Raw genomic sequence first — 11465 nt, 5'->3', positions numbered from 1 at the left:
ATCACTAATTATTCTTATTATTATTTACAAACATCTCCTTTTTTTTTCAAAGTGAACACAATCTTAGTCAAGATAAAACCTTAATTCCATCATGCTTCACTGATTATTTATGGTGAAAATCTTAGCCCTTTAGTATATATATAAAGAAAAGTTTGGACTTGATGTGAAAAATTGGGTTTGAAAAAAGTGAAGTTGTCATTTTTACAATTTAAAGCTTTAAAGACCCAATACTCTCAAACTTATTTTCAAATAATATCCTCATTGTTCATGAACACATTATGCACAAGAAAATAAAAAGAAAACAATGAAGAAACGAAATACTCCCCTTTTGTGGTGCCCATATAGCCTACTCAAAAAGTGGTCACTAGAATTTTGCACTGAGAACTGTTCTAATACAAAGTCAATACCATTAACAGCAAAAAACATATTTGCTAGAGCTCAATTAAGAATCCATAAGTGTTAGGGACACAATTATAAAGTAAGAGCAAAAGGTGTAAGGAAAAAAATAATAAATAAAATAAAAATAGATGAATAAAAAAATTTAGGATTCTATCAAACAAAAAAGTAAATAAAAAAATAAAAAAATTGTACTTATATGTCTGGTACCATATATATTGAGTTGCCTCCCAATCAACACTTTGTTTATAGTCGTTGGTTTGACTTTACAGGAGACGGCTTAAGTGGAGGTAGGGTGGATCTCGGTGTCTCGAAATCCCCTCCCAAATATGTGTACGCTTTTTTTTAAAATTTTTCCTGTATTGCCCCATCCTTTTCTTGATTCTTTTTTTTTTTATTTGGCTTACCTGCTTCTTTGCCATCAAGCTCTTTTTCTACCTTAATGAGACTTTTGAACACACACTCATCAATTATATCAATATTAAAGCATTTATCAGTGTTCAAAGAAAATTTTGAGGCATGAAATAATGTTAAAAGTTACTTATTTATCCTAATTCACAATGTTAACTTACCATTCTGCACATCAATTAATGCTCTGCTTGTTGCAAGGAAGGGTCTCCCAAATATGAGTGGAACTTCTCTATCAACCTTCATGTCCAAAACTATAGAGTCGATAGAGAATATGGAGTTTTCTACCTTTACCAGCACATCCTCTACTATTCCCATAAGGTATCTCATCGATCTATCCACCAATTGTAATAACACTGTTGTGGGTTTCACCTCCCAAAACCTAGTTTTTTAAACACAGAATAAGGCATTAACTTAATATTAACATCAAGATCACAAAGAGAATTTTTAAAATTAGAATTACCAATATTAGATGGTATAGTAAAACTTCCTGGATCTTTCACTTTAGGTGGTAGTTTATTTTGAATGATGACACTGCACTCCTCGATGAGCATAGCACTCTTATGGTCTTCCAAAATCTTATCCTTTATAAAAATCTCCTTAAGAAACTTCACATATTTTGGCATTTAAGTAAGAGCCTCTGCAAAAGGAATATTAATGTGTCCTACAGGAATTGTGTATCAAGTACCTAAACTGTAGAAATTCTACTATTATTTAGAAATTGAAATTAAATTTATGAAGGAAAAAATAAAAATACTTTTGTAATGGCCCCGGAAATTAAAAGGAAATGTATATATATTTATTCTAAGTGCGGAAGCGAAATAAAATAGATTATGATTAGCATCCTTTATACAATAACCAAAATGAATTATAGTATGAAAGAATAAACTAACTTAAAAGAAATAGTATGAATGAATGCTGTAAGAAAAACTAATAAATTCTTTGGCTTCTACTCGCCGTCTTCCTGTAGAACGGGCTCGGGTACCAAATTTTCATGATCTGAAATGGTTAAATAAGGAATGAGCTACACTAACCCAGTAAAGACATCACACTATCTCACTGTCACAGAAGTAAAGGTTGGTAGAAAACGAAAACGACCAGTGGAGCATAATTTATAACAAACTCATTTATCAACAATAAAATCTTTTACTGTCCACCTACCTCGATGAGATTCATGAAAATAATTTATGGAAATAATTACATCATAAATATCATAAGATCACGCACACTCTGCAACATAACACATATCATGCTTTTGTATTTCAATCATCAGGCAACAATTATCCCCTTTTAGTCAGCCTACTATTATCCATGGGGATCCATAGGGGGTCCCCGCTACACGTGAACTATTCACGTAACTTAATTCTAGGGTCGTCCTCATACCTCGTTCGGTATGGGCGCCAAAACCATAAACCTCAATACCCCGTCCGGTATGAGGGTGAAACGGGCCGTCCCCATACCCCGTCCGGTATGGGCGCCAAAACACATAAAGTCTCCATACCCCATCCGATATGAGAGACCACGTTCTCGGTAGGGTTTCCTATGGATCCGGTCTGTCCACCATCTCCCAGGATATCTAGTGAGGCTCTTGACATTATCCATTATCAATTCACATACCTTTTTACTATTTTTCTTAATCTCAATTATCAAATCAAACACAAACAAGTAAACTAGTAATGGACATCAAACAAGGTAACACAACATCGGGTTCACAATAATTCAAAGCATAATAAATGAAACCGTGATTCATGAATATGAAACCATAGAATAAATACATTAGGCACCATACTACATTCAAAGCTGTAAAATAAATCAAACAACACTTGACCGAAAATATATCAGATTCGGGCTCCATTAGCAACCTCAATCAATTATACATATCTATTAATTGATAAAATACTGTTTTATAATTTATTAGGCTTTAATGTCGTGATAGAAAATAGGGTGAGAGATTCTTAATTATTTTCGAAATCTGAAATTGGGTTCTCAATGCGCCTACGGGCAGTCCCTAGATTCCCTGAATTTTTTTTCGAAAACTGAAACACACATCCGGTACCTGCACATGTCCCCAAAAAACTCCAAATCAGACACAGGGTCCTTTCGGCCAATTTCAGCTAAACTTGCATTGGTTCCTGTGATAAAACATCCCTAGGACCCTCGGTGGGCCAAAAAATTTTAGAAAACCGAGACTTACCGGTGGCAAAGCTCTCGGGTACGGCGGCTCCTCCGGTGCGAGTTGTGATTCGATGTTTTACTCCGGTTAACCTGTAGAGAAATGGACAGTGGTCACAGTGGTATAAAAATTACATCGAACGGGAAACGAGAAGGGCCTCATCGGAGGCAAAAACCAAAGAAACCCGCGGCAGTGCCGCTGGACTTCGGCAGTGTTTTCTGGCCAATCGGCTGGTGGTTTGGCTCCGATTTGGCCACAGGGAGGTTTGGCATCAAAAAATGAGCCAAGGGGAGAAATTTTACCTCGTTTGGTGGTCAGAAAGTCCTCCGGTGGCTAGGTCGTCTTCTCCGGTGAGGGTTTTGGCGACTAGGGTTTGGGGTTGGGTGTGGATGCGATTATTTATAACCCTCCCTTTTTAATCTGAGTCATCCATCTTGATTTAATATGGACCGTTCGATTGCGATTAAATTAGAAATAAATCTGGACCGTCCATTGCGATGCGATCTGGACCGTCTGCACGCGTGAGATCTGGGCCGTCCACACGCGCCTTTGATATGGGTCGTCCCTGCACGCGGGAATGGATATGGGTCGTCCGATCGCGCGCACGCGGATCACCAACGTGTCTTCGTCCCGTGTGGCTTCCCGCGTCAGCGTCCCTGCCACGCAGCATGTCCTGGTTGGCCGGGGCTGCTGACCAGGCTGCTGCTGTGGCTGCTGATGTGGCACTATTTTTCTAAATTACGTTTTAACCTCTAGTTTTCGATTTTCTTTTCAAAAACACCCCCAAAATCCAAATTTTCACCCCTTTTTCCCAAAATCAATTTCAATTAAATCTAAAAAATAAATTTACCCTATTTTATTATTATTATTATTTTTTATTTCTTTTAAATTAAATTAAATTAAATTAAAACCTTATAAATTAAAAATAAAAATAGAATAAAATTAAACAAAAATTTCAATAAAAATTGAAATAAAATAAAAATAAATAACAAAATAATAAAGGAAAATTTTGGGTGTTACAACTCCCCCCCCTAAAGAAATTTGGTTCCCCAAATTTGCCTCTTACTCTTGGTCGAAAAAATGGGGATACTGGGCTCTAAAGTCTTATTCTAGCTCTCAGGTAGCCTCCCTTGGCGAGTGGTTTTGCCACACTACCTTTACAAATGATATTTTCCAGTTGCGGAGTATTCTACTCTTTCGGTCCGTTATACCAACTGGTACTTCCTCATAAGATAAGTCCTCTTGGAGTGGAAGCGGTTCATGAGCCAAGACATGAGAGGGTTCCGGGTTGTACTTACATAGCATGGATACATGGAACACATTATGGATCTTGGAGAGCTCTGGAGGCAGTGCTAGTCTGTAGGTGGTAGTACCAACCCTGTCTAAAACTTCATATAGTCTAATAAATCGAGGGTTCAGTTTTCCACTCCTGCCGAACCTACTAATTCCTTTGAAAGGAGTGACCTTAAGGAACACTTGGTCGCTTTGTTCAAACACTAAATCTCTCCTCCGGGTGTCCGCATAACTTTTCTGCCTGCTCTGAGCCGTCTGAATGTTCTTTCTGATTTTAACTATTTTAGACGTGGCCTCCTCCATCAACTCCGGGCCGAATAATTTTCTGTCGCCCACTTCTTCCCAACAAATCGGTGATCTGCATGGGCGCCCATATAACGCCTCATACGGAGCCATGCCAATGCTCGCTTGGTAACTGTTGTTGTAGGCAAATTCTATTAGGGGTAGATGGTCGTCCCAATGGCCCCCAGAGTCAAGGACACAAGCTCGGAGCATATCCTCAAGTGTGCGGATTGTCCTTTCTGATTGTCCATCAGTCTGAGAATGGAAGGCAGTACTGAGAGACAGCTTTGTTCCCATGGCCTGCTGAAAGCTACTCCAAAACCGAGAAGGGAACCTGGGGTCCCTATCGGATACCACTGTCACTGAAACTCCATGCAATCTGACTATTTTCTGGATATACATTATTGCTAACTTGTCCAAGGGATCGGTTATCCTGATGGCTAGGAAGTGGGAAGACTTGGTAAGCTGGTCAATAATTACCCAGATGGTGTCATGTCCTGAACGTGTCTTGGGTAATCCCGTTACGAAGTTCATGGTGATATGTTTCAACTTCCACTCTGGAATCGGTAAGGGCTGAAGTAACCCGCCTAGGCGTTGATGCTCTGCCTTGACCTGCTGACATACCAAGCATTTATATACAAAGTCAGCTATGTTCTTCTTCATCCCAGTCCACCAAAACCGGGGCCGCATGCTTTGGTACATTTTAGTGCTTCCGGGATGCATGACAAACTTGGAGCTATGGGACTCTGTCATGATGTCTCTCTTTAACTCACTGTCGTCTGGGACACACACCCTGTCCTGAAAATGGAGTAACCCATCGGCAGAGATTCAGAATTCTGAGCTCACTCCCTGTTCTGCATCATTCTTGCGGGCTACTAGGGCGGGGTCGACTGACTGGGCTTCCCTTATTCTCTGTATTAACTCGGGCTGGACGGTCAGACGACCCAAACATGCGACTTTCTTCAGGTCCTGAAGCTGAACCTGTTGTGTGACCCCAATTTGCCTCCGTTCTGAAACCATTAAATGGGCTAAGATACCTGTACTTTTCCTACTGAGGGCATTTGCCACCACGTTGTCCTTACCTGGATGATACAAAATATATCAATCATAGTCTTTAAGGAGTTCCATCCACCTTCTCTTACGCATGTTGAGATCATTTTGAGTGAATATGTGCTTCAGACCTTTATGATCGGTATAGATATGGAAAGTCTCTCCATATAAATAATGGCACCAGGTTTTCAAGGTGTGTATGATTTGGGCAAGTTCCAAGTCATGGGTGAGGTAATTCTTCTCATGATTCTTTAACTGTCTGGACCCATAGGCTATGACCTTCCCATGCTGCATCAGGACACAACCCAAGTCTAGATATGAGGCATCACTATAAACTGTATATCCCCTTGATCCACTCAGTAAAGCCAGTACGGGTGCAGTGGTTAGCCGTTCCTTTAATTCTGAAAAACTTCTCTCACAATCCTCATTCCACTCAAACTTGGCATTCTTCTTTGTGAGCCGGGTTAGGGGAGCTGCTAGACTAGAGAATCCTTTGGAAGAACCTGCGGTAATAACCTGCCATTCCTAGGAAGCTATGGATCTCTTTAACTAATGTCAACTTCTCTCAGCCAAGTACCGCTTCAACTTTTTCGGGATTCACTGATACTCCTTCCTTCGATATAATGTGTCCTAGGAAGGAGGTCTGCTCAAGCCAGAATCCACACTTACTCAACTTTGCATATAGCTTCTTTTTTTTGAGGACCTGCAAAACTTGGGCTAGATGGTGAGCATGCTCTTCTCTGCTTTTTGAGTAGACCAAGATGTCATTGATGAACACAATAATAAAATGATCCAAGAATTCTCTGAAGACCCCGTTCATCAGATCCATAAAGATGGTCGGGACGTTGGTTAGCCCAAATGGTATGACCAGGAACTCATAGTGCCCGTACCTGGTTCGAAATGCCATTTTGGCGATGTCTTCTGTTCTTATTTTCACCTGATGGTAACCTGATCGCAGATCTATTTTGGAGAAGACCTGCACACCCTGCAGCTTTTATTTCTTTATTAATTAACGTGGTTGAATTTATCTTAAAGAATTCTTGGATATCTCAATGTTGGAATAGGAAAGAATAAAGGAATTTGGCTTGAAAAGGTTACATCTTGGTTGATTCTTTCATGGTTTATAACTCTTACTTTCTTGATAATCTTTGTTTATTTCTTAGAGTAAAATGTTTGAATCTGTGTAGACCTCTTCATGGACACTAATCATAATTAGAAAAAACCAAACTCATTAAAATCAAAAACAAAAGGGGAGGAGAAATTGTTCTCCTTCTCGGCCAAAGAATCTCGCGTGGGTGGGGATTATTTTTTCCTAACCAACTCTTCTGACGAGTGCCACTTTTTTTAGAACTCACCTTTGTCTTCTTCTTGGTCTCTTCTTCTTAGTCGTATGTCTTTCTTCAACTTGCAATGGAACTCTTCAACAATCTAAGAGGGAAAATTGATGGTGAAGTTGAATTCCTCATGGGGAGAGATTCTCACACGGGCAGGACTCTCGCTTCCTCTCGGCCTTGTGGGCCTAAGGCCACAACCACATAAGCCAAGCCTTGTATTGCGATCTTGGGCATTTTCTTGCATTTTCTTGGGCTTCTATCTTGAGTTCTTCATTGATCTAATCTTATACTAAAAGGTTAAAGGCTTGTTAGATCTTTTGTTTGGTTTCTTATGTTGGGCTTAAATGCATTTGAATATCCTTTTCACAATATCAAAATCCATCTTCTTGATAAATCTTGGGTTGTTTTTGGACTTGGGCTAGTGTAGGAAGATTTCTTGGGCTGATCTCCAAACTTGATCTTGATCCATGCCCTTGAGAATCAAAGGGAGACAAAGATTCTTCATTCCCGTGAGCTGACGGTTCCCGCAAGCACGTGAATTCTTCTATGTGCTGCTTCCATGTGTGCATGTTGTTTGCATACATGTCGCCTTTATGTGTTCAGGCATCTTCTTCCAATATGGGTTTGTGCATGCGGCTTAGGCTAAGGACTTTTTGTTGGGTTACCTCTATTATAAGATAAGGCTCCTCTATTATGAGTTATTAAGATAGAAGTCTCATCATGTTTGGGTTGACTTTTTATGATACATGAGATATTTTTCTCAATTTTTGGGCCTTTAATAGCTCTAAGAGAAGAAAAAATTTTGGATTAGGCTTTACATAGCTAGGTTGGTCAAGACTGAGAAGTGGGATTACTTTTGAGGCCAACGAAGTATTTAATTCCTCTTCTACCCTTATTATCATTCAAAGCATCCTTTTTTACCACTTTTTCATGTCCCTTCTATTTTAATATTGATACTGATTAATTTTACTTGAAATAATAAATAGTAGTTTTGGATTTGCCTCCCTTTTTTAACCCATAAAAGATAGAAAAATAGTTCTTATTTGTTTCTATTGTCAGCATCTTCATCTTTAGCTTTATCTCTTTTATGTTTCACATAGAATTCTAACATATAATTATATTTGACCTTAAAGTATCTTACTTTTATCAAACCTAATTCCTACTCATCCTCTCTAATAAGATGGAATCTTATCATATGACCTATACACTAATAATTGTATTAGAAACTTCATAATCTTTCATATTGGAATGGCACCCATTATAAAACAATCCCACCATAATTATATAACATTTGACAGTGTCTAAGGTTAAAAAGGTGGATAGGATTAGGTTATAGGTTGACTTTGTGTTAAAAGTATAGGAAGAAGAGGATTTTCACGCCCAAGTATCAGTAATAGGAGGGTTTAAGGGAGGGGTATGTTAATAATGTTTGAGAGAATAAAAGCGGGAAATAATGTGGAAAGGAAAAAGTAATTTTGTTGCATGGTATAAGGACTGATGAGTATTTTAACTAGAATAAAGGCGGAGTTGATAGGTGGGAAAGACATAAAAAAGGCGATCATGAGGACCCATGGATCCATCAAGATATGGATATCTTGTCCAATGTTGACAATTTTATAAACTCCTTTTTATAGGGCATTATGTGTGGTCAATAGACTTTTCTATGGGAAAAAATCAAAGGTTTTAAGTTATAAGCTAGAAATGGAGCATATTTGATGTATTTGGTATGGAAAAATTGGGCCCAAATTCTGGATTGAGCTTAGAGAATAACACATGCTAGTTTATTTGGGAGAGAAATTATATTCTACGATACTACAAAAACTTAAGCCCATTAGGTGTTTAATTTGAGTGATAAGAGACTAACTTAAAAGGGTATATCCCTCCCTATGGTTATCTGGTATTGCCAACCACAAACGCATGGTTAAGGTGGTAAACTGTTGGGATATATGCTATGGGAGAGCAAAGAGGATAATGTTATGTAAATGGGGAGTGTTATGATGAGTTGATGATAATAGCTCAAGTAACAGAAGACAAGGTGGATCTTTTTTAAGCAACTAATTGACTATGAAATTTATTAAAGAAATATTGAAATGGGTGGGTTTGCTTCCTTAAAGTTAATAAAGAGAGTCTTAAATGTCAAAGAGGTTGTGAGGAGGAGGAACATGGGCGAAGGTAAAAAGATGTGTTTGAGTATGGGAGGGAGAGTTAGGACTTCAATTGATAAATGTGTTTATAAATTAAGAGTTTTTGGTGGCAGGAGTAATAAATATAAAATATATATATATAATCCAAATTATGATTTGTGGCTTGTCCATAGATAATGAGATCATTTGCAAAGAACAAATATGAAATTTGTGGTGTTTTTATATTAATTTGAATGTTTTGGATTTATCTTAAATAAATGTATGTACTTATTGAATAAATAAATGTGGAAAAAAATATTTATATAAAAAAAAATAGATAAAAAAAAAGAAGGTTACTTTGCCATAAGCCTCTTTGGGGTTTCTCATCTCTAATAGATTTCTTATTCAATAGGATTTGATAGGAATCCATAGTGAAAGCATTGAGTAAATAACTGAATAATCTTGAAAGGAAAACTAAAGCTTTAAATATAAAGGTTTCCTCGGGCCGGACGGAGATTGGCCCTCGAGTGCAAAGGCAGAAGGGAGCTTGACTGCAAGATCCACCCGTCGAGCAGGGACGAAAGTCGGCCTTAGTGATCCGACGGTGAAGTTGACGAAATAGTCATTCCAAATGACCTTGTCACATTCAATATCCGTCATCCTTGTTTGCCTTTTTTATCTTTCCATTTAACATTAATTTTAAATTATCTATTTAAATTAATATTGAAACTTGAAAAGTCCACATAATACATTTATTAAATTTAAGAAAAGATGAAACGAAAATTATAACGAGAACTCAATTTAATATGAATGAAGTGAAAGTGATAAATGCTATCACGTCATCTACCAGAAAGTTGGTCAGAGAGAGAGAGAGAAAGTGGGTTTGCATGTACATGTGGTATAATGAGACCAATGTCAGTCCATGCATGTGGTTGTTCTCACATATACATATATATATATATAACAGTCACTTTTTCTTCCTGAACAACAAATAAATAAATAAATAGGGTAGAAGTGCATGGCTTATAAGCGGCAGGCTTGTCAGGAAGGCGGGCAGAGCGCGCGGATATTGGGGTTCGAAATTCTTGCATGTGCTCGCTAATTTCCACAGACCCATCACTCATTTCTAGTCAACAACTTCTTAACTTGCCATGCATTGCGCACCACGCGCATTCTCTGTCAATCCTCATTTCTAAATCATTGCTGCATTATTTTTTTGGCAACCCAGAAAAATGACTCTCTCTATAAATTATGAGTTTTAATTACATTCCTTTTATTATTACTTTCCTCGTTGAGCTTAAAAAGAATAAATTAAGAGAATTAAATATAATAAATTTAAAGATGCGTAATAATTATATAATCTCTAAATTAAAACCAATTATTTCTTTGAGATCCCTCCACAAGTGGACATCGATGTGAAATAAAGACAAAACTAGTTTCGGAAGTGAGAAAAGAACGATTCCAAGGGAGACTTGGTGAATATATAGACAATTTAATCTTTGGAAGAGATGACACGACTTGAAGTTGGTTGCGATCAACTTACTCTCGAAGAAAATGGTAATGAATCTTGATATATTTCATTCGTGCATACAATACAGGATTGAAAGTGAGATATACAACATTAATATTATCATACTAAAGTATTAGGATGATGAAATGGAGATTCAAAGTTCACTAAATAATGACCTCAATCATAAAAATCCAACAATTGCATTGATAATTGTCTTATACTCACTTGCAACGAAAGAATGTATAATAATAGGTTGTTTATTAGCTTACTAAGAAATAAGATAGAATCACAATAAACTACAAAACCGGCAAGCGATCATTTGGGCAACCACCCCAATCAACATCAGATAAGTACTACAAAATAATTAATGAAAGAACAAACTTGATACTGAGCTGTAGAGTTTGTTTCACATACCGTAAAAGTCTCTTAGTACCTCAATGATCATCTAAAGGGACTATGCATAAATTGACATGATTTATTAACAATAAAAGTAAGATTGGGCTTGGTAAGAGGGGCATACTTTACAACACCAACCACTTATCTGCATTGTTTAGAGTTAGCAATAATCGAACCACTAAGGTTCATAATGGTATAGATAATAGCCACTGGGGTAGAGCAATCTTCAAAATCAATCATATTCAATTTGATAAGTAAGTTAGAGAGATACTTGCGTTGAGTAAGAATGAGTCTATTTTTATCGTACAAACCTTCCGTTTAAAGAAAATAATGGAGTCTCCTCAGATTTTTAATAGCAAATTCTTGTTAAAGCTTTGTTATAGTACATTCGAATTTTCTATTACAATGTCATCAACATAAATAAGAAAAAACATGTTAGCAGTGCCTAATTTAGAAGTGAACAAAGAATAATTAGTTTTGGATTGGACAAAGCCAATATG

This window comes from Carica papaya, chromosome 2, assembly GCF_054855325.1.
Source record: "Carica papaya isolate Zhongbai chromosome 2, ASM5485532v1, whole genome shotgun sequence".
Classification (NCBI taxonomy): domain Eukaryota; kingdom Viridiplantae; phylum Streptophyta; class Magnoliopsida; order Brassicales; family Caricaceae; genus Carica; species Carica papaya.
The sequence above is the reverse complement of the archived record's forward strand: the minus strand, read 5'-3'. Positions refer to the sequence as shown.